Source organism: Bos mutus, chromosome 16, assembly GCF_027580195.1.
Source record: "Bos mutus isolate GX-2022 chromosome 16, NWIPB_WYAK_1.1, whole genome shotgun sequence".
Classification (NCBI taxonomy): Eukaryota; Metazoa; Chordata; class Mammalia; order Artiodactyla; family Bovidae; genus Bos; species Bos mutus.
Window position 1 is genome coordinate 29,995,469 of NC_091632.1, and position 24,846 is coordinate 30,020,314.

Consider the following 24,846-nt stretch of genomic DNA (forward strand, 5'->3'; position numbering starts at 1 on the left):
TTGGGAGCAGGAGGAGAAGGGAACGACAGAGGATGAGATGGCTGGATGGCATTACCAACTCGATGGACGTGGGTTTGGGTGAACTCCGGGAGTTGGTGATGGACAGGGAGGCCTGGCGTGCTGCAATTCATGGGGTCGCAAAGAGTCGGACACGACTGAGCGACTGAACTGAACTAAACTGAATATAGATTCTATGTTTATAGAATCTATAAACATCTTTATAGATTCAATTAATAATATAATAGGTTCAATTCAATATAAATATTCATGGAGTATACACAACTCAGTTTTAACGGACTGTCGCAAATGTTCATGGTATTGACACAGAGGTAAAGAACTCTAAGAAAGACAAAATTCTACCCTTTCTTAATCACAGAAAAGCAATATTCCAAGGTTTCTCTTTACATGTAGGAGTGCACATTACTAAAACCTAAGTGCTCTTAGTGGAGGAAGAAGAGATAAAATGAGAGAGAAACCATAGAAGTATCAATAGAAGAAAACTTTTTAGAAGATTTTGGATTTCAGAATAGTCCAGTAACATACTGAGTTTTACAAAGGGAAAAGAACAAGAAGTAGAAGATAAATAAAAGAAATCGTGGTTCTTTTCAAAATCATGCAAATGTAAATAAAGAAAACCATTATTTTTGTGTCAAATTCCAACCATTGAGCTCATTATCTTTCTTATCTTTGCCAGTAATTGCTAGGCAAATTCAAAACCTCAGAAAACAGAGATTATTTTAAAAAAAAAAATCCCTAGAGTTAAACTAAGAAAACAAAAACCAGTGGGACACAAATACTTGCTTAACTGTTATACTGGGTGTCTTACTTCTTCATTTGCATCTCACTGCAAAGAATGATGGTGAGGTACATTCCAGACTATGAAAGAGTAGCTACAAGTTTTAACAAGTCAGCTTTCTACCATATTTGTAACTTGAAAACCCACAGCTAACTATTAAAAACAAAACAGGTCCAACATGGAGTCCCTTATGCTAAAACCCCATGTCACCAAAGACTGCTACAGTTTCTACTCTCCCAGAAATGAAATCTTAAACCAGGAAGCACCTGATCAGCACAAGTTAGGTGATCTGCCTGGCAGACCAGGTGACTTTCCCCTAAGGGAAAGTGATCTTGCAGTAACCACTCCACTTTTTTGTCTAGTGTAACTTTCTGGGTTCTGCTCCGTCGTGCCTATAAAAGTACAACTCCTCAGAGCGCCATTCTATCTCCTAGACTGGCTGCTTCCCATGCGTGAATTGTTGAATAAAGCCAGTGAGATCTTTAAAATTTACTCACTTGAATTTTGTTTCTTAACATATTCACTTAAATTTTACCTAACCAAAAATAATAATTTCAAGTGCTCCTAAGCATTCACTGTTGAAGCCTGGCTTGGAGATTTTGACCACTACTTTGCTAGTGCAATTACATGAGTGCAATTGTGTGGTAATTGTAGCAAAGTAGCACACTAGAAAAATAAGGCTAGCAAAGCAGCACACTAGCAAAGCAATGCTAGCAAAGTAGCACACTAGTAAAGTAATGCTCAAAATTCTCCAAGCCAGGCTTCAACAGTATGTGAACCATGAACTTCCAGATGTTCAAGCTGGATTGAGAAAAGGCTGAGGAACCAGAGATCAAATTGCCAACATCCTCTGGATCATCAAAAAAGTAAAAGAGTTCCAGAAAAACATCTGCTTTATTGACTACGCCAAAGCCTTTGACTGTGTGGATCACAACAAACTATGGAAAATTCTTAAAGAGACAGGAATACCAGACCACCTGACCTGCCTCCTGAGAAATCTGTACACAGGTCAAGAAGCAACAGTTAGAATGGGACATGGAACAACAGATTGGTTCCAAATCTGGAAAGAAGTACGTCAAGGCTGTATATTGTCACTCTGCTTATTTAACTATATGTAGAGTACATCATGAAAAATGCTGGGCTGGAATCAAGATTGCCAGGAGAAATAACCAATAACCTCAGATATGCAGGTGACACCACACTTATAGCAGAAAGCGAAGAAGAATTAAAGAGCCTCTTGATGCAAGAGGAGAGTGAAAAAATTGGCTTAAAACTCAGCATTCAGAAAACCAAGATCATGGCATCCAGTCCCATCACTTTATGGCAAATAGATGAGGAAAACAGCAGAAACAGTGGCAGACTTTTATTCTTTGGGGCTCCAAAATCACTGCAGATGGTGATTGCAGCCATGAAATTAAAAGACACTTGCTCCTTGGAAGAAAAGCTATGACCAACCTAGACAGCATATTAAAAAACAGAGACATTTCTTTGCCAACAAAGGTCCACATAGTCAAAGCTATGGTTTTCCCAGTAATGTATGGATGTGCTGCTGCTAAGTCACTTCAGTCGTGTCCGACTCTGTGCGACCCCATAGACGGCACCCCACCAGGCTCCCCTGTCCCTGGGATTCTCCAGGCAAGAACATTGGAGTGGGTTGCTATTTCCTTCTCCAATGCATGAAAGTAGTTGGACTATAAAGAAAGCTGAGTGCTGAAGAATTGATGCTTTTGAACTGTGGTGTTGGAGAAGACTCTTGAGAGTCCCTTGGACTGCAAGGAGATATAACCAGTCAACCCTAAAGGAAATCAGTCCTGAATATTCATTGGAAGGACTGATGCTGAAGCTGAAACTCCAATACTTTGGCCACCTGATGCGAAGAACTGACTCATTGGAAGAGACCATGATGCTGGGAAAGACTGAAGGCAGGAGGAGAAGGGGACGATGGAGGATGAGATGGTTGGATGGCATCACCAACTCGATGGACATGAGTTTGAGTAAGTTCCAGGAGTTGGTGATGGGACAGGGAAGCCTGGTGTGCTGCAGTCCATGGGGTTGCAAAGAGTTGGGCACGACTGAGTGACTGACCTGAACTGAAAGCATTCACTGCTATTTGCTATTAATATCACCCTCAGTGAAGATGGTTTCAAACACAATCCAGGAATATAAGTAATGCTGCATCTTGTCTCATTTTGAGCAGAATATACAACTGAATTGTAATTACAAATACCTTCACCTTAATTTCTAAAGCATTTGAGTAACTTTTTAAAAGTTTTACTGACCACTAAATCAAACCATTCCACACGGAGTATGTTTCAGATTCCTTTTTTTCACAAGGTCAGAAGGTAGGTTTAGGGAACAATGAACTGTAAGCTCCTTTTCATTCAAGTGTTCATTTGTCTCAAGTTCTTCCTGTAGGGCTGGTGACCCAACCTGGATAACTCCCTTCCAAATGAGCCCTCAGATCCCTGTAGTAGGTCATACACTGAAGCATGAAGCCGTAGACTTGGCTAAAATTCTTCAGTTAAAACTGGAAGAATTTCATGGTATGTGAATTATATCAATAAAAATAAAAACAGCAGCATTTACAGAATGCCTACAACATGCATGAGATGGGCTTACAGATTTGTAATATAGTAAAATATAACTAGTTATAATAATGACTGGAGGAGAAGGGGACGACAGAGGACGAGATGACTGGATGGCATCACTGATCCAATGCACAGGAGTTTGAGCAAGCTCTGGGAGATAGTGAAGGACAGGGAAGCCTGGTGTGCTGCAGTCCATGGGGTTGCAGAGTCAGACATGACTGAGCGACTGAACAACTTACCCTAAAATTCTATAATAGCTAGTGTTTAACAAGTACTCACTCTGCCCTAGACACAGACTCTCATTTAATCTTCACATAAGTCAACAAACTAGGTACTACAAATATCCTTGCTTTATAGATGAAGTAACTAAAGTGTGGAGAAGTTTAGGGATTTGACTCTGTTCTCAACAGTCAGAAATGGAATTGACAGGATTCCAAAACCAGCCTGTCTGGCTGCAAAGTGCGTGCCGTGTGCTTCATGACTAAAGTAAGATAAGGGAAGTAAGCAAACATGCAGGGAGAATCAGGCCTGAGCCAGACACCATTGCTCCTTCCATGCTGGGATCTCCTTCACACTCACACACTTCAGGTCACACAATACAATGCACTGTATTTGTCAAGTCACATTAGGATTATAATAGAATTAAGTCCTTCTGCAGACAGGAAAGTCTTCATGGGGAAAAAAATGGATTCGTTTTCATAAGAAAAGTAATTTTTTTAAGAGAAAAAATAAAATTAGCCTGGTCAGAGTGGTGAACTGATATTTAGATACAGTAGGAAATAAGGTTTCAAAGGCAGTTTTGAATCAGCCTGTGGTAGGTTTCTAATCTCAGGTCAACAAATTTGGAATACAAGGTATGTAGGCCAAGGGCAGATCGTGCAGACTACAGGGTTTTTGTCTTTCTAGCCTCCACTTTTTTTTTTTTTGTCATTAGGTCATTAGAGAAAGCACAGTATAATGGTTAACACATAGACTCCAGGATTCAAAATACCCAGGTTTGATACAATACTTTGCAACATACTAGCTTTTTGACCATGAGCAAGTTCCACAGGCTGTCTCACTATTGGTCTTCTCATCCATAAAATGAGAAAATGATAATAGTACCAATGTTATGAGGAATAAGATAATGCATATAAAAGTCCTTACTAAGCCACCAGGCTCCATAAAGTATCTGATTAGTGACAGTTGCTATTATTATCAACATTAGTAAAAATGATGGAGAGTTCCCTGGTGGTCTAGTGGTCAGGATTCAGCACTTTCTCTGCTATGGCCTGGATTTAATCTCTAGTCAGGGAATTGAAATTCTGCAAGTCACGCCATGTGGCCAGAAAAGAAAAAAAGAGAAAAGGCTGGAGGGGTAAGATCATCTGTCAAAAACGGAGAAGATGGAATATAACCTTTAGAAATGAGGCGGGGGCTGTTCTCAGTGTATGACGGCAGTCAGTACCTCCATTTCTATTTTTTTTGTCCAATTAAAAAATTCAGGAGGGAGAAATAAAAAGTGTCATACAACTTCAATCCTGTACCTGTTTTCCCAACACAATTAATCTTTCTAGATGTTGCTTTGTTTGGGAGTCATTTGGTAATTTACACAAATCCTTCTGTCAGAAATAATTGAAGCAGGTTAGTGGAGGTAAAAGACTGATAATGGGGTGGGAGGGGACCTCTTACAGTTAACTTCCCTCTCCAGTTTCCTGACTACAGTGCAAACAGAGCCTAATCAATTACCTTTTATTAAATTGAGCAATTGTGACAAGAACAGGGAACAAAGACAGCATTTGTTGTATAACGATATCCATCTGTTAAAACCTGATCAAGAAAACACTTACAATGGGCTATCATGTGCAAATACATAATCCTTCTTCATAATTGTATTATAATAAGATTTTCCAGCATTCATTTGTATCTTAGAGTCAAAAGAAATATCCTATGCAATAGTTTAGAGTAACAGCTTATCCACAAGCTTAGAACTGACCAATAAACCTGTAATCTACTTCGGTTCAAAGATATCAACTGAATTTGATTAGGGGTGAAGGTGGAAGGAGAGGAAAAATAACACACATTTAACAGTTGTTGTGCCAGGGGTGGGGGGGGTGCTTTAACTATTTTGTATTTCTTTTAGTTTTAACGGCAATACTATTCGACTGGTTTTATTATCCCCAATTTACAGAAGGGGAAACCACTGCCGTAAGAGTTTATTTGAGGTCTTACCAGTAGTAAATCAGAACCATGATTAAAACTGATATACATGATTACAAAGGCTCTGGGTGTTGGGTGTTTTTTTTTCATGTTTTTTGTTTTTTCTCCACCTACAACAAGTTCTTCATAACATGAATTTAACAGAGAAGAAAAACAGTTCAACTTGGAGATCCTGAAATAGAAACTTTAAAATTTCTAAAGTGAGATTCTGTATTTCTCTTCTCTTTTGTTTTAAATGTTATATTAAATGTTTTAAAATTTTGTTTTTAATATTATATCACTGTATATTGAAAATATGAACTAAAAACTCATTGCATCTAATAACGTTTATTACTAGGCGTTTGCAAATTAAAGAAAAAGAAAAGACTGGAGGCAAACTACTGACAACTGCGATGTACATACTCAGAGTCTGCCACAACAACAAATACCATGTGAACTGAGACAGCACTCTTTGAACTGTCAATGGCGGTGTTTACGACGTTAAAAATTAGCTTCTTCTTTGTGTTAAGAGCAACAGTGAATTGCTTAATTGGCTGACAGTAAAATAATAAAAAGGTATTGATAATTTTTTTGATAATTTTTTAACAGTAGTCATAAGTAGCAATGCCCAAAGCATTCTAATTTTATTCATTTTGATAAGAATTTACTTTTTATATTCCATCTAAAATTTTTTCCAAAAAAGTGATCATTTCAGGCTTAAGAAGTGTTAGCAAGTATCATCATAGAGACTCTCTCTCTAAAATCATAGAGATCATAAAAATAGCTATAATCTTTATGCTTTAATTCCTCTTCAAACTAAGCAGGAAGTTAAGATGGAATATTAGGGCCTGCATAGCTGACTAAAAGTTTCATTTTCAGTCACTGATTCTAATACGACAACCACCTTCAGGCCTAAGGATATACATATTCTGCAAAACATCTTCCTTATTTTAAATGTTCACTGAGATCTAAGTAAAGCTTCATATATTTAGGTGAGGAAGGCCTAGTTTAACCAGGTTAAGTAGTTTATTAGTTAACCTGATACATAAAGAATCAGGCAAAACAAGCAGCCATTAATTTACAGAATGTCTGGCTATGCATTCCTTATTGCATGCATGCTCAGTTGCTCAGTTGTGTCTGACTCTCTGTGACCCCTTGGACTTCTTCTCTCTCCAGGCTTCTCTGTCCATGGAATTTTCCAGGCAAGAATACTGGAGTGGGTTGCCATTTCCTACTCCAGGGGATCTTTCTGACCCAGGGATCAAGTTCGCCTCTCCTGAGTCTCCTGCATTGGCCAATGTGCCATCTGGGAAGCCCACATTCCTTATTATGTTGTCCTTATTATCCTGTATTAAAATCCTCAGTGTGGAGGAAACCAGAAGGGAAAGAGACACGTGCACCCCAATGTTCATCGAAGCACTGTTTATAATAGCCAGGACATGGAAGCAACCTAGATGCCCATCAGCAGATGAATGGATAAGAAAGCTGTGGTACATATACACAATGGGAGTATTACTCAGCCATTAAAAAGAATACATTTGCATCAGTTCTAATGAGATGGATGAAACTGGAACCTATTATACAGAGTGAAGTAAGCCAGAAAGAAAAACACCAATACAGTATACTAACGCATATATATGGAATTTAGAAAGATGGTAACAATAACCCTGTGTACGAGAACAGCAAAAGAGACACTGATGTATAGATCAGTCTTATGGACTCTGTGGGAGAGGGAGAGGGTGGAGAGATTTGGGAGAATGGCATTGAAACATGTATAATATCATGTATGAAACGAGTCGCCAGTCCAGGTTCGATGCACGATACTGGATGCTTGGGGCTGGTGCACTGGGACGACCCAGAGGGAGGGTATGGGGAGGGAGGAGGGAGGAGGGTTCAGGATGGGGAACACAGGTATACCTGTGGCGGATTCATTTCGATATTTGGCAAAACTAATACAATATTGTAAAGTTTTAAAAAAAAAATCCTCAGTGTGTTCTTAAATACAAATTTTAAATATTAAAATGCTATGGAATTGTTGTTTTATATTAAACTTAGCATACATTTAGGGAGAATTTTAATTGTGCAATATAATATGAGATTATGACATATTTTTAGACCAATGTTTAACTACAATTGAGATAATGGTGAAACAAAAAATTAACTAGCTGAAATTATGTTTCTAAACAAGCAAATCTGAATAAATGGTCAGACTGTAAAACTGGATACAAATCTTTTTTAATGGCTTGTGGACAACTTAAATTTATGTATATAATGTCTTTTGCTTCTTCTAATGGCCAACTAGTTCTTTGTCATTTCACTACTTGTATTTCTCTTTCAAGGAGTGCAAAAACAGGGAAAGAGGGAAAAACTCTAATTAGTGACTTTAATTGGTGGGTGTTATTTTTTATCATCTATATCAAATAGCTAGGCTATGGGAATAAGTTAAAATTAAGAGTTAAAATAAATACAAGTCTCATTTTATGTAAATTTCAGTTATCAAATGTCTATCCAATTTTCACTTTTCTATTCCCACGTATAAAGGAGAGCTGCCTAAAATAGAGTTTACAAGAAAACTGGTTCATAAAGCAGGCTAAATAAACTTCATGTTAAGCAAAGAGTTCTGGCATTAAACTTTATAAAGGATAAAAGAAATCGCCCATTATCTGTGCTTGGAAAAACAGAACTGAAGCATTAACAAGTGTCTACTTTTATTAACTATTTTAGTCACTATTAGTGATCTTGTAAATTTTTTTTCTTTTCCTCTGGAAAAACTGTCTTAGTAAGTAAATAATCTGGTCTTACTTACTTTTGATAACTTACTATTTACTTAGTAAATAGTAAGCTGGTCTTAAAACTAACATGTTAAGGTTCAAAGAGTTTTTAAACTTCAACCATAACTTCTTATTCTCCTCACCATTCTTCTCTATCTTCGTTTTTCTCTTTGTCTATCTTTCTCTCTCATACATAGCTAAGTCGCTGTAGTCATATCCAACTCTTTGTGACCCTATGGACTACAGTCCATAGGGTCACAAAGAGTAGTCTGTAGTCTACTAGTCTGTAGACTACTAGTAGAGTCTACTAGTAGTCTGTAGTCTGTCAGGCTCTTCTGTCCCTGGGATTCTCCAGGTAAGAATACCGGAGTGACTTGCCATTTCCTTCTCCAGGGGATCTTCCCAACATAGGGATCAAACCTGCAACTCTTATGTCTCCTGAACTGGCAGGTGGCTTCTTTACCACTAGTGCCACCTGGGAAGTCCCTCTTTCATACATACCTCTCTTAAAAGATTATTTTTTTGTCCTAAACTGTTTGACTCTGGCACATATGCATCTTATTTGATATGTATTTATATCAGTGTGACCCCCCCAAGAGACTGAGCCATATCTGTGAGTGTTTGAGGGTCTCCTGCAGAGGTGTGAGTCAGCAGTAGCCTGATGAGGGGACAGGGGCACTGGCAGCAGCAGTCCTGGGAAGCACGCATTGGCATAAGTCCTCTTAGAGGTTGCCTTTAGCCCTATCAAAGAGCCTGTAGACTCCAGGAAAGGGCCGCCTTAGGCCAAACAACCAACAGGGAGGGACCACAGCCCTACCCATCAGCAGAAAACTGGATTAAATATTTACTGAGCATGGCCTGCCCACCAGAGCAAGACCCAGTTTTCCCCTTAGCCAGTCCCTTGCATCAGAAAGCTTGCATAAGCCTATTATTCTCATCCATCAGAGGACAGACAGAAGAAACAAGAACTACAATCCCACAGCCTCCAGAACTAAACCCACAATCACAGAAAGCTAACCAAAATCATCACGGGGATCACAACCTTTGTAACTTAATGAAATAATGAGCCACGCTCTGAGGGACCACCCAAAATGGACAGGTCATGGTGGAGAATTCTGACAAAACATGGTCCACTGGAGAAGGGAACGGCAAACCACTTGAGTATTCTCGCCTCAAAAACCCATAAACAGTATAGAAAAGAAAAAAGATATGGCATCAGAAGATGACTCCCCCAAGTCAGAAAGTGTCCAATATGCTACCAGGGAAGAGCAGAGAAATAGCTCCAGAAAGAACGAAGAGGCTGGGCCAAAGCAGAAACCATGCTCACTTGTGGATGTGTCTGACGGTGAATTAGCGGTGAAAGTAAAGTCTGATGTGGTAAAGAACAATATTGCCTAGGAACCTGAAATATTAGGTCCACGAATCAAGGTAAACTAAGTGAACATTGATATTTTAGGAATCAGTGAACTAAAATGGAAGGATGCTTTCTAATTGTGGTGCAGGAGAAGACTCTTGAGAGTCCCTTGGACTGCAAGAAGTTCAAACCAGTCAATCCTAAAAGAAATCAACCCTGAATATTCATTGGCAGGACTGATGCTGAAGCTGAAGCTCCAACACTTTGGCCACCTGATGCCAAGAGCCAACTCACTGGAAAAGACCCTCACGCTGGGAAAGACTGAAGGCAAAAGGAGAAGAAGGTAGCAAAGGATGAGATGATAGGATAGCATCACTAATTCAATGGACATGACTTGAGCAAACTCCAGGAGACAGTAGAGGACTGGTGTCCTGCAGCCTATGAGGTCTCAACAGAATCAGACACAACTGAGCAACTGAGTAACAATGGCAAAGCTCTGTATGCCATAGTGGGAAGACTTAAACCTCTGACAAGTGAACATGCCAAGGCTAAGTGACGAGTTTGACAGGAGACTGAATGTGGCAGCACCACCTCCCACTCTAAGCCCTTAGCTCAGATAACTCTTCTGAGGTACTTCTGGGTCAAATAACCAAAAATAAAATCACTATATGTAATATCAACCACTTCAACTGAATCTTTAAGCATTTCCCTCTCTTAAAACCTTAATGTACTTAATATATTAGCTTCTTAGCATTAAAAACCAATATTGTAGAATTCTATATCCAATGAATTAGAAAACATTTCTTTAGTCAGCAGTATCACTGATAGGCCATCCTATCAGAAAAGAATAACTAAAGCAAATGACGAACACAGGGTAATGTTAAGAGGTTGATGGGAGAAAAGAGACATTCATGTTAAATATACTATATGTTTTGTTTTTGTTACAAAACAGGCAACATCTATAAATTAATAATAAAAGCAGAAGTTGGAAGAAATTCAAAGTGAAACAAACCTCCTCTTGATTTTAATGATCAATAAAGTGTTAGTCACTCAGTTGTGTCAGGCTCTTTGCAGCCCCATGGACTGTAGCCCTCCAGGCTCCTCTGTCCATGGAATTTCCCAGGCAGGAATATTGGAGTAGGTTGCCAGAGGATCTTCCTGACCCAAGGATTGAACTCGGGTCTCCCATATTGCGGGCAGATTCTTTACCGTCTAAGCCACCCCAATAAAGAAATACATAAATTTAAGACAAATAAGTCTTTTAAGGCTTTACAAGATATAGGCTTATTAGTTATTCTGGTGGTTGCTAGGCAACATTCTCTTCTGTAGGGCTAAAGCACATGAAATTAGCATGTTTTCAGAAAAAAAAAAACTTGAACAAAAAATTAGAGAACAGCATTTGAAAAGTATAAAGGAAAACACATTAACCAGCTAATCAGGCAGTAACAGAAGTTTAGTGCTTTTTGAAATAATGGTTAAACATTTTGTTTTCCACTGGTACCAAATGAGATGCTATTTCAGCACATTAATATTTTAATTTTATTGAAACAGTAATGATTATACTGACCTCTACACTCAACAGCCTAATTATTTTGAAAATCTCAAATTAGATCAGGATATACTCTAATTACTACCACTAATGGTGATCTCTATAGATCTCTTTCTCCAACAATATTTCTTCAAATTCCCAGTTTTGAGATATGTCACATGCCTGGTTACACTTAAAAAAAAATGTATCTGGTTGTGACATGGCATTTTAGTAAAGCTACCACTTCATGATGCTACTTAAATTGTTAAGATCTCTGAAAATTCTGTTCTTTAACATCACCATTTTGGAAAAACCTTTTTTTTTTTTTTAAAAAAAAAAAAAAAAAAGAAAAAAACAGATCTTGGCTTCCCTGGTGGCTCAGTTGGTAAAGAACCTGCCTGCCATGCGGGAGACCCAGGTTCAATCCCTGGGTGGGGAAGATCCCCTGGAAAAGGGCATGGCAACCCACTCCAGTATTCTGGCCTAGAGAATTCCATGGACAGAAGAGCCTGGAGGGGTACAGTCCATGGTGTCACAAACAGTTGGACACGACTGACTGACTAACACTTTCTTCTTTTCACTATAGCAACACAATGAGTAAAGATGAATGCTATTGAATCTATTAGGTATAATAATGGAAACTTCTTTAAAAAAGCAAAGAGGCAAATGACTGAAGGGGAAATGGCTGTAGAAATCCAACTATTGTTGGGAAAGAGAGGATAGTAAGTAGAATTCCAGTTCTATCATTTTGAGGATTCAAGGGAAATTCCCTACCCTACCATTTTTAATATCATGCTGCAATTGTGTAAATGCTATAGGGCTGCAACTGCCAATTCCCTTATTCACAAAATCAGTTCCTCACTGAGTTTTCTTAAAGTCCACAATGAACAAACCTTGATGCAGAGGCTAGTGAGGGTCAACTTAAATGAGTCAATGAAAAGAACCTGCAAATGTGATGACTATCTTCATGGAGGGGAAGGAAGTGCCTTGTAGCTTGATTGTAATCATGACTTGTTTTGGCTCTGCAACCAAAACACCATATGAGCTTAGATACACAGCTTCTTATTTTATTTTAAAGCAACAGCATTGGACTAAATGATTGGTCAAATCCAGTTTAGCTTAACAGTCCATGACTCCACTTTGAGGATACAAGACTTATCTATGTAAGAATGATTACTCAGTCTTTAAACCTTCTCAGATGGGACCCTTAGTACCAGTTACTAGAATCTTTTAAATGCTTTCTCTTTTTGTTTTACCATAGTAATAATATTGCCTCAGACCAAAATCAAGAATCCACTGTGAAGATCTAATCTCATACAGCCTCTTTCCTTTCTTTTTTTAAAAGAAATTATTCTGTTTATATTTTTTTGGCCTTGCAGCATGTGGGATCTTAGATCCTCAACCAGGGATCAAATTCATGTCCCCTGCAGTAGAAGCACAGTGTCTTAACCACTGGACCACAAGGGAAGCACCTGAGATGTGACATTTTTAACAACCATTATTTTATCTTTAAGACCTACTAGAATTAAACATGAATAGATGCATCAAATTGCAGAATTCATCCTGAGTCACAGTCACATACAGAAAAGTTTCTCAACCTTGGTGTTAGTAACATTTTGAGATGGATAACTTTTTGCTGCATGGAGTTGTCCTGTTTAAGATACTTTGTACCATTACTGGCCTCTACGCACTAGAAACCAGCAGCGCCCCTCCCCTAAGGCTGGGACAAATTTTCCAAACATTGCCAAATGTCCCCTGGAAGTGAAAACTGACCTGAGTTGGGAACCCTGAACACATAGTAAATTAAGAGAGGGATTATTTTTGATTGCAAATTTACTTCTAACCATCAGACTTTTGAAAATAATTTCTAGTTTCAACTCAAACGATGTTGCTTCATAAATATCACAAAAAATAAGCCACTGATTCATACTGTGATAAATTTTCTTTCACTTTGACAAAGTCTTTGCCTCAGAGATTACAACCAGAACATTCAAATATTCTTTTTGTTTTTCAGCCTTGGTGGTGGTTTAGTCGCTAAGCCATGTTCAACTCTTACGACACCATGCCAGGCTCCTCTGTCCATGGGATTCTCCAGGCAAGAATACTGGAGTGGGTTGCCATTTCCTGCTCCAGGGGATCTTCCCAACTGAGGAATCAAACCCAGGTCTCCTGCATTGTAGGCAGATTCTTTACTAACTGAGCTACGAGGGAAGCCCGCTTTTCAGTCTTGAGTTCAGTTCAGTTCAGTTCAGTCACTCAGTAGTGTCCAACTCTTTGTGACCCCATGAATCACAGCACGCCAGGCCTCCCTGTCCATCACCAACTCCCGGAGTTCACTCAAACTCATGTCCATCGAGTTGGTGATGCCATCCAGCCATCTCCTCCTCTGTCGTCCCCTTCTCCTCCTGCCCCCAATCCCTCCCAGCATCAGGGTCTTTTTCAATGAGTCAGCTCTTCGTGTGAGGTGGCCAAAGTACTGGAGCTTCAGCTTCAGCATCAGTCCTTCCAATGAACACCCAGGACTGATCTCCTTTAGGATGGGCTGGTTGGATCTCCTTGGAGTCCTTGCTGCTGCTGCTGCTAAGTTGCTTCAGTGGTGTCCGACTCTGTGGGACCCCATAGACAGCAGCCCATCAGGCTCCCCATCCCTGGGATTCTCCAGGCAAGAACACTGGGGTGGGTTGCCATTTCCTTCTCCAATGCATGAAAGTGAAAAATGAAAGTGAAGTCACTCAGTCGTGTCCGACTCGCAGTGACCCCATGGACTGTAGCCCACCAGGCTCCTCCGTCCATGGGATTTTCCAGGCAAGAGTACTGGAGTGGGGTGCCACTGCCTTCTCCTTAATGGAGTCCTTACTGAGGTATAATTCACAAAAATGTACTTAATATATACAACTTGATATTTTGATACTAAATATTCTTAAAATTGGAAAATAAAAAATCACCTGTGAGTACCTCATTGTTATAGGTACTGTTTATATATCAGTATTAATTAGTTACAGGTTGAAATATATATTATTCAATGTCATCAATCAGTTTTATAAAGTTGCAAAAGGGAACAGAATATTCACCCTAAAAATGCCTCTTTGGCATAATGATAATTTTAGAGTTATTAATTTTAAGAAAATAGCAGACATAGGAAAAGATCTGAAAACCAAGTAAAAGCTATCCTTTTGTAAGAGACACTTTTTTTGTGTGTGTGTGTGTTTTTTTTTTGTTTGTTTTTTTTTTTTTTTTTTTGTAAGAGACACTTATAGTCTCTCTCTGTACCAGGAAGAGAAGGATGATTCTAAATTTCTAGAAACTCTTACCACTGGAGAAGGTAAGCACTTAAGCTCTGCATAATAACCTTGTCCCTGTTTACTGTGCTTTTCCTCCCATAAATGACTGTCCTCCTAAACATTTTTTGTCTCTAGCTGGAAAAGCTATCAAAGATGGTTTTTTGGGCAATGTTGGGAAGTTGCTCTGTTTTCCTGGATATCTCCCATGTATATAGGATGTGTGCATGTTATCAAACTCCTATTTGTTTTTATCCTATGAATCTGTGTTTTATTATAGGAGGTGTCTCAACCAAGAACCTCAAAGGATAGATGGACAATTATTGATTCCTTCCTTACAGTAGAATTAATGAATTTCAGAGACACGAGGTTCTGAATGGTTTTCAGATTCTTACGTTTCTGAAGGTGGTCAGAATATAACACCCCAAATATGCTGATGTGACTTAAGGATTATTTAAAGCTGAAGGCAACTGAGAAACAGCAGACACAGGAGGAGCTCCTGTCCTCCCCTTATCTGCCGAAAAGAAGCGCATGTGCCTGCATGCTCAGCTGTGTTCGACTGTGACCCCATGGACTGTAGCCGCCAGACTCCTCTGTCACAGGATTTTCCTGGTAAGTATGCTGGAGTGGGTTGCCATTTCCTCCTCCAGGGGATCTTCAGGGATTAAACCCACACCTCCTGCATTGGCAGGCAACTTTTTTCCACTGTGCCACCTGGGAATCCCAAAAGCAGGACATACATTTCTCTTTTGCAAAGGAAATTTCCTTCAGTAAATGTGTCTCCTCTACAACCCTTACCTACCATGCTTTCCTCACGCATTTTCTAGTCATCTTCCCACAACTCACTTTCCTAGAAGCCCCAGTCCCCTTTTCCTGTCTTGTCACAATTTCTTGTGGGTGTACATGCTCAATTGCTCAGTCGTGTCCAACTCTCTGTGATCACATGGACTGTAGCCTACCAGGCTCCTCTGCTCACGAATTATCCTGGCAAGAATACTGGAGTGGGTTGCCATTTCCTACTCCAGGGATCTTCCCAACTAAGGGATCGAACCCACATCTCTTGTGTCTGCTGCATTCTCAAGGGGATTCTTTACCACTGTGCCATGGGAAGCCAAGTGGGCCCCAGGTCCAAATGCTTCATTGGTTTTTCACTTCTTTTCTGTGAAGTTTCCAATCATGTAAAAATATTAACATCAATGAAGAAATATACGACTTTTGTCAGTTTAACTCACAGTTCCCAAGAAACCAAACCTGAGCGGGTAGAAGAAAAGTTTTCTCCCCACCCTCATTTCCAACAAATAATTTGTTGATGTATTTATCATCAAAATGGTGACAATTTTATTTATTCATAAGTACATACCACTATGAATTCACAGAGTATTGGCACTGACTATAAATCTAGTTCCTGATTTATACATTGTTAGGGAACCCACTGACTGAAACCACAAGCCCCGGCCAGGCATGAGAGTAACCACTTGCGTGAGTTATCTTACAAAAGGAGGTCCTGGTAAGGAACACAGAAATAACAAAATGCCGACAACTAGAATAATTCAGGAAAGGCCAAAGGGAGAGAGGAGACACCAGTCCGTAAGTCCCACACCAAGCTCCCTGAATCCCCATTGGAATCCATCTTGGCTGGGTGATGCATGCACCACCAGGAAGGACCTGAGTCACGGTGACTGATCAGAGACAACCTGGAAACTAACCCCATCACCATAATACCCGAGACTGTGACCATGCGGCAGAGCAGTCCTCCTGGGTTCCCTCACATGATGCTCTTGGCCTGGGCACTCCTTCCCAATGAAGTCTCTTGCTTTGTCAGTACATGTGTCTCCTCAGATAATTCATTTCTTAGTGTTAGATAAGAGCCCATTTCACGTCCTGAAAGGGGTCCCCCTTCCTGCAACAAGATGGGGAAACCAAAGCCTAGGACTTAGGCAACTAAAAAAGTAAGAACAAATTACATTTTAAAAATGAGAGGAAGATCAAAGTGAGAAAGTGGTATAAGAAGGAAGAAGAAACAATGCCAAGTGGGAAAAAAGTAATTCTTTAATGGAGTGTGGCAGGGTATAGCAAACTAAGTCTGACTAACTGTAGACCTCAGCCTCTGGGATCTGTACAGAACAAGAGCTAGAGAGATGATGGATGTAGTTATAGAGGTTTGATAAGATCAGTGCTTCCTACTGAAACCTAGCAGGAGCCTGTGGGGCCCCGCCAGGTACAAATGCTTTTTGTGTTCACTTTTTCTTGTGTGTAGGAAAAAGTTTTCAGCCTCCTAGACCTTCTCTCATTTCCAAAGGGCAGATTCAAACAGTTACTAACTAACAGTGAAGTCGCTCAGTCATGTACAACTCTGCAACCCCATGGACACATGGCTCCTCCGTCCATGGGATTTTCCAGGCAGGAATACTGGAGTGGTTTGCCATTTCCTTCTCCAGGGGATCTTCCCAACCCAGGGATCGAACCCAAGTCTCCTGCATTGCAGGCAGACACTTTACTGTATGAGCCAGCAAGAGGAATGCACAAACAAAGGAGGAGCAGTCAAGAAATAAGAGCACACTGATAAAGAAGGGTTCTGTTCCTTATCAAGGGACTGTTGCTGTGATTCAGTCACTCAGTCGTGTCTCTTTGCAACCCCATGAACTGCAGCATGCCAGGCTTCTCTGTCCTTTACTATCTCCAGGAGTTTGCTCAAACTGAAGTCCATTGAGTTGCTGATGCCATCCAACCATCTCATCTTCTGTCGCCCCCTTCTCCTCCTGCCCTTAATCTTTCCCAGCATCAGGGTCTTCAAGGGATATATATAACAATACCTTTGTGTTCTTCTGCTAGAATTAAGGCCCCCACTCAGATAGAGGATGGTAACTTCAGGCTGAGTACAAGATTCCTCCAACACCATTCTGTTACTTGATCACCAACAGATCAGAAGAAGGTCACACACTTGCAACCCTCAGCCCAAATTTTTCCTACAAAAACTTTTCCCTGAAAACCATCAGAGAGTTCAGGATTTTTTGAGCAAGAGCACTTGTTCTCTTCACTTGGCCCTGTAATAAACTTTTCGGGCTCCAAACTCTGATATTTTGGTCTGTCTGGTCTCACTGTGTGTTGGGTACAAGAACTTTTGATTGACAATACCATCAAGGGGAAACTGCTGCTGGTGAAGATCTGTAAAATCAGGTGGATAGAGTCTCCATTCTTTTTGGTTTATACTACTTGATTAACTTGATTTGCTGCTATTAGGTGGTGTGCAGGGTTGGAGGAAGAGTGTGGTGTTTTAAACTTAAATTTGGAAAGGTTTTTTCATGTGTTTTTCCTGGGGCCTTTTAATCTAAAGGTATTTAACTTAAAAATATAATAAATAAAATAGAAAAATAAAAGCAAATCCTATAAAATGTAGTGGTGAACCTTTACCGCCTCTGTATGAGTTTTAAGTTGCATTTTATTTCATTTCTTTCTCCTATGCTGCACGTACCATGTAGCCTGCGGGGTTCCGTTCCCCGACCAGGAATAGAACCTATGCCCTCGGCAGTGAAAGCGTGGAGTCCCAGCCACTGGACTCAAGGAATTTCCTTAAGTTGTATTTTAAATTGGTCCAGGTATTCCAATATGTAATTGGTCAGTCTAATCTGAGAGCATATGGATGCGAATAGGGCTACATAATATTTTAAAGTTAAGAGGGATACCAAAAACTCAGCCTCTGTCCACCGGTGCCAAATCTAATCTTGGAGACAAAGTTTTGGGTGAAATAGAAAAGAAAAGATTTATTGCTTTGCCAGGCAAAGGGGGACACAGCAGGCTCATGCCTCTAAAACTATGTGTCCCAACGGGGAGGTTTTCCTGAGAGTTTTATAGCAATGATTCCAGGGCAGAGTTGCTAATAAGTATCAGGGTGTGTGCAGGGCCTGCACTCCTTTAATCTGACCTCTCCTGATGAGCTTCTCTGGCTTCTTGGATTTGGCCTCAGGTGGTCGCCTCCTTTGTGTCTTCACTCCCTCCCTTCTCTGATTAGCAACTGTTTGAATCTTCCCTTTGGGACTGAGGGAAGGTCATGGAAGCTGGAGTCTATACCTTACAAACAAGAAACAGGGGACAGAGAAAGGGTCCGTGGCCTGGAGCCCCAGAGTCTCCTGCTCAGTTTCAATAATACAAAATATCTTTTCATTTGAACTGTCCATTTATGAAAGCTATGCTCTTGTTAGTACAAACAAATAAAAATGGGTCACTGCATAAGCATCAATCAATCATGAAAAACTGACTTAATGCAAATACTAAAAGGCAGTTTACACTTTACTTTTTTAAGTGGTACTTTAGCGAAATTCAAGAGAACACACAGTTATTGTTTTTCCTACATACAGAAGACAGCGTTAAACATCTGGGGTGCCAGAAAGAAAAACTCAAGAATTCAGGCTATTAAAATACTGTAGGAAGACAATGAAAGAAACTTTTATACACAATGAAAATCCATGGATTAATCCCTCATTTCCCATAAAAAATAAACAAATACCTTTTAATCTCATTTTGTTTAAAATGTCTTTGATTTGAGCCTTTCTTTTCACTCACTCTCAAGAGCCTGTATCTTTCTTTACCAGGTGCAGAAAACAATGGCCACTGAAGGGGAATGGAATGCTTACTTCAAGATTCCATGAAATCACAGGTGGAATTTAGACTTGATGGTGTAAGAGCTGTACTGGGCCTCTGGGGTCCTCTAACTTAACTGCTTATGTCAAAGGCCCCCAATAAAGCTATTCAGTGGTGAAGTTAAGGTGGTAATCAGCCCTCCTGACTGTTAAGCAAGGGCACTGAAAAGTGAAAGTGAAGTCGTTCAGTTGTGTCCGACTCTCCGTGACCCCATGGACTGTGGCCTGCTAGGCTCCTCAGTCCAAGGGATTTTCCAGGCAAGAGTACTGGGAGGGAAGGGAAGTGAAGTGAAGTGAAGTTGCTCAGCTCTGTCCGACTCTTTGTGACCCCATGGACTGTAGCCTACCGGCTCCTCTGTCCATGAGCTTTTCCAGGCAAGAATACTGGAGTGGGTTGCCATTTCCTTCTCCGGGGGAACTTCCCAACCCAGGGATCGAACCTGTGTCGCCTGCATTGTAGGCAGACACTTTCCCATCTGAGCCACAAGGGAAGCCCTAAGAGTACTGGAGTGTGTTGCCATTTCCTTCTCCAGGGGATATTCTGGATCCAGGGATCGAACCCAGATCTCCCATATTGCAGGCAGACGCTTTTACCGCCTGAGCCCTAAAGGAAGCCAAAGCCTGTCTTGCCTTTGTTCTATGTACAGGATACACTCACTCCAGTCTTTCACAGAGCACAGCTAAACTCTAAGGGCTAAATAAGGTGATGATAAGCTTCCTCCAGTGCCTTTTGGACTGGAGAAGCTCTAGGCCTGAACAGGGCCATCAGAATGGCCCATGGTAGCTGCCCTGTTAGACTGCTACAGATTTCCAACACTAGACCAGAAATGGATTAGTTTCTACTACTAAAACACAGGATCCAGGCTCAGCAGGAATTGACTCCCAGCACTTAATATAAACTTAGGCTTTCCTCAAAATATGATTTTAGGTAACTTCTCTTTACTGAGATTATGAGACTTTTAAAAGGGTTGGGATAAGAGAGAATAGGAAAAGGAGTACATGAAAGCTGTATACTGTCACCCTGCTTATTTAACTTATATGCAGAGTACATTATGAGAAATGCTGAGCTGGAGAAAGACAAGCTGGAATCAAGACTGCTGGGAGAAATATCAATAACCTCAGATATGCAGATGACACCACCCTTATGGCAGAAAGTGAAGAAGAACTAAAGAGCCTCTTGATGAAAGTGAAAGAGGAGAGTGAGAAAGTTGGCTTAAACCTCAACATTCAGAAAACTAAGATCATGGCATCCGGTCCCATCACTTCATGGCAAATAGATGGGGAAACAGTGGAAACAGTGGCTGACTTTATTTTTGGGGGCTCCTAAATCACTGCAGATGGTGACTGCAGCCATGAAATTAAAAGACGCTTACTCCTTGGAAGGAAGCATATTAAACCTAGATAGCATATTAAAAAGCAGAGACATTACTTTGTCAACAAAGGTCCATCTAGTCAAGGCTATGGTTTTTCCAGTAGTCATGTATGGATGTGAGAGTTGGACTATACAGAAAGCTGAGCACTGCAGAATTGATGCTTTTGAACTGTGGTGTTGGAGAAGACTTTTGCGAGTCCCTTGGACTGCAAGGAGATCCAACCAGTCCATCCTAAAGGAGATCAGTCCTGGGTGTTCACTAGAAGGACTGATGTTGAAGCTGAAACTCCAATACTTTGGCCCCCTGATGCAAAGAGCTGACTCATTTGAAAAGACCCTGATGCTGGGAAAGATTGAGGGCAGGAGGAGAAGGGGACAACAGAGGATGAGATGGTTGGATGGCATCACCGACTCAATGGACATGGGTTTGGGTGGACTCCAGCAGTTGGTGATAGATAAGGAGGCCTGGCGTGCTGCGGTTCATGGGATCACAAAGAGTCAGACACAACTGAGTGACTGAACTGAACTCAAGAGAGAATATTTTAAAAAGCATTAAAAAAATTTACATTGAGTATTGCAATCAGAAGTTTTAATAGACAAGTTTTATTTCAAATTCACTGGTGAAATCTATAAATATATTGTGCATTTCCTGGTTGCTTAGGCCATTAAGGGTCTAATCTATTTCCTGAGCTGAAACTAGCTAATGGAAAAATATTTAGAATAGTAATCATCCAGTGAAATGGGCATCTGGCATCTATTTAACCAAAACATATTCTTGGTCATATTTCCCTTCAGTAATTTATATGGTTTCTAACGGGATAATCTCATTTTTTACAATGAGAGGTCTTTGCTATTAAAACATGGAAAGGCTCCACCCTCTCTACCCCTAATGTTTTATGAAAAAGGGCACTCCTCTGTACAATACTCTTTAGCCTCAATACATACATAATATCAGGCTGGGAAGTGTATTGCTTGATTTCCTACCAAGCAATTCATTCCTGAAACCACTGAACAAAAAGTAAAAACAAAAATGTAAGGTCAATATTATTACCATAAGAAAATTGAGATTTTTATATTTACTTGATGGAACTCTGTTAAATAAGCTTATCTTATACCACATATATGCACTATTGCCCCAAAGCTGAGGAGGTCCAAATTACTGAAGGCAAACTATAATGTGCGGATGCTGGATTTACCATGTGCAGCTTACAATACTTCTCAAAGCCTCATTCCCACACGTTTCTTTCTCTTTTGGGGCTAGCAAATTCATCACCCGTCAGCACACCTCTGACACATATTATTAGGTGGAGGGTTCAGATGGCAAACTAATTTTTTATATTTAGCGTAGTAGAAGCATTATTTGGAAGGTAACATGCCAGAGGAAAACCCTGACCTCAGGAGCAAGTCAACCAGGATTTTAGGGTGATCTGTACCCTTCCTAAATGAACGTTTAGCAGAGATCATCAAGAGTCTTTGAAAACAGTCTACCAGAGCCAGGCTTGGACGTTGGAGCAAAGCTAGCCTTTGAGTTGAGACCTGGGAGTGTGGACCCCCTAAATTACGCACAATTCTGAGATCAGATTTTCCACTACAGGGAATTTCTTTTAAATCAGTAACTGTAAAGTATGGCTTATAAAGAAGATAAAGTAGTTTGATTAGATAAAAAGAGTACTGGACTTCAAGAAAAGCACTCTGTTTTCTTTCAAATTGGAGAAGGAAATGGCAACCCACTCCGGTACTCTTGCCTGGAAAATCCCATGGACGGAGGAGCCTGGTGTTCTTCTATTATGCAAGTTTTTACCTTTTCATAATTCAGACACCAGTCAGTGAGGGTTATTTTATGTTTTGGCACTGAGCATTAATATAATTAGTGCGGCTGCTCTGAAAGCTTCCATCTACTACAGAACTAACAATAATATCGTTCTCTTCCTTTTAGAAACATCTCGTGAAAAAACAAAAATATTTAACTTCATTCCCTTATGAAAAACAAAACATTTCTGCTAAAAATGACCAATACCGTCTTTAAAGAAATTTCATTATTAAAGAAAAATAGAAACTGTTTGTTCTGTCTGCTAGGCACACCCTGTACAGTCATTAAAATCAGTTGTTTAAATTTTTCCTCCTGGGTTTCACATTTATTATAGATAAATCTTTTTATAACACATTGCCCAGAGATGTTATATTAGAGGCAGAAGCAGTCTCTGACCTCAGCACACTATTGACAAACCCCTGGAACAGGCTAGGAAAGAAAAATTGAACAACGTAACTGACCAAAAACAGATGACATTAAGACTCAGAATTAGACATCCTACCTGTTATTGAATCTGTTGATCATGCTGGGCTCTTGACACTGACTTGCTTGTGACTGTATTTTCTACTCAGAAGCTGAAGTGATGGAGACCACAGAAGCAATCTCGAATCTTCCTAAGCTCTTTAGAGACCTGAACAGATATTCTTCTCTTCTGTGGTTCTCAGAGTTGACATTTCAAGGCGAAGTTTATGAAAGTCCAATGAATTAAATATCTGATTCCCACACCACTAAACTCAAATAATTAATTGAAAGATAACTTCTAGTGTCTGGCAATTTAAAAGGTAAACAATTTTTATTCAGTCGCAGGTAAAATTGCCATTAGAACAAAACTGGGTGGAGCAGCAGTAAAGAATCTGCCTGCAAAGCAGGAGACACAGGTTCGATCCCTGGATTGGGAAGATTCCCTGGAGAAGGAAATGGCAACCCACTACAGTATTCTTGCCTGGAAAATCCCACTGACAGAGGAGCCTGCTGGGCTACAGTCCATGGGGTCGCAAAGAGTTGGACATGACTTAGGTGACAAAGCATGGCATGCATGTAGCAACTCAAGTAAGACTCTAGAAAAACTAGTCAAAAAAGCATTATAGTGTCATTGGATTGCACTTTCATGATTAGCAGTTGCTCTAATGACAAATTTAAAACCTTAAAAGCTTCTGCACATCAAAGGAAACTATTAGCAAGGTGAAAAGACAGCCTTCAGAATGGGAGAAAATAATAGCAAATGAAGCAACTGACAAACAACTAATCTCAAAAATATACAAGCAACTCCTACAGCTCAACTCCAGAAAAATAAATGACCCAATCAAAAAATGGGCCAAAGAACTAAATAGACATTTCTCCAAAGAAGACATACAGATGGCTAACAAACACATGAAAAGATGCTCAACATCACTCATTATCAGAGAAATGCAAATCAAAACCACTATGAGGTACCATCTCACACCAGTCAGAATGGCTGCGATCCAAAAGTCTACAAATAATAAATGCTGGAGAGGGTGTGGAGAAAAGGGAACCCTCTTACACTGTTGGTGGGAATGCAAACTAGTACAGCCACTATGGAGAACAGTGTGGAGATTCCTTCAAAAACTGGAAATAGAACTGCCTTATGATCCAGCAATCCCACTGCTGGGCATACACACTGAGGAAACCAGAAGGGAAAGAGACACGTGTACCCCAATGTTCATCGTAGCACTGTTTATAATAGCCAGGACATGGAAGCAACCTAGATGTCCATCAGCAGATGAATGGATAAGAAAGCTATGGTACATATACACAATGGAGTATTACTCAGCCATTAAAAAGAATACATTTGAATCAGTTCTAATGAGGTGGATGAAACTGGAGCCTATTATACAGAGTGAAGTAAGCCAGAAGGAAAAACACCAATACAGTATAATAACGCATATATATGGAATTTAGAAAGATGGTAACAATAACCCTGTGTACGAGACAGCAAAAGAGACACTGATGTATAGAACAGTCTTATGGACTCTGAGGGAGAGGGAGAGGGTGGGAAGATTTGGGAGAATAGCATTGAAACATGTAAAATATCATGTATGAAACGAGATGCCAGTCCAGGTTCAATGCACGATACTGGATGCTTGGGGCTAGTGCACTGGGACGTCCCAGAGGGATGGTATGGGGAGGGAGGAGGGAGGAGGGTTCAGGATGGGGAACACATGTATACCTGTGGTGGATTCATTTTGATATTTGGCAAAACTAATACAATTATGTAAAGTTTAAAAATAAAATTAAAAAAAGAGAGAGAGAGAAAAAATAAATAAATTCAGTTCAGTCAAAAAATAAATAAATAAATAAAAAATAAAACCCAGGTCACATAAACAAAGAATTTTTAGAAAGGTAGGAGTTAATTTCCTAAAGTATCCAAAGAAAAAAATTCCAATTTCTTCACTGAAAACAGAAAAGATTATTTAAAATGGAAATGCCCCCCAAATCGCTTTCAAGACTATATAATCTGAATGGGGGGAGAGAGGAACAAGACAGCTATAAAAATTTTATTCTCTTCATTAAGA

The 24,846-nt window shown here is 40.0% G+C and overlaps 1 protein-coding gene and 1 non-coding gene across 4 annotated transcripts in view; one reads left to right on the plus strand and one right to left on the minus strand.

Moving 5' to 3' along the window:
• The window catches only part of RABGAP1L (RAB GTPase activating protein 1 like), a 737,668-nt gene that overhangs the window by 94,509 nt on the left and 618,313 nt on the right, over positions 1–24,846 (minus strand). The gene's annotated exons all lie outside the window — the stretch shown is intronic.
• Positions 11,583–11,654, plus strand: TRNAG-GCC (transfer RNA glycine (anticodon GCC)). The gene has a single exon. It is a non-coding gene; the product is annotated as a tRNA-Gly (tRNA).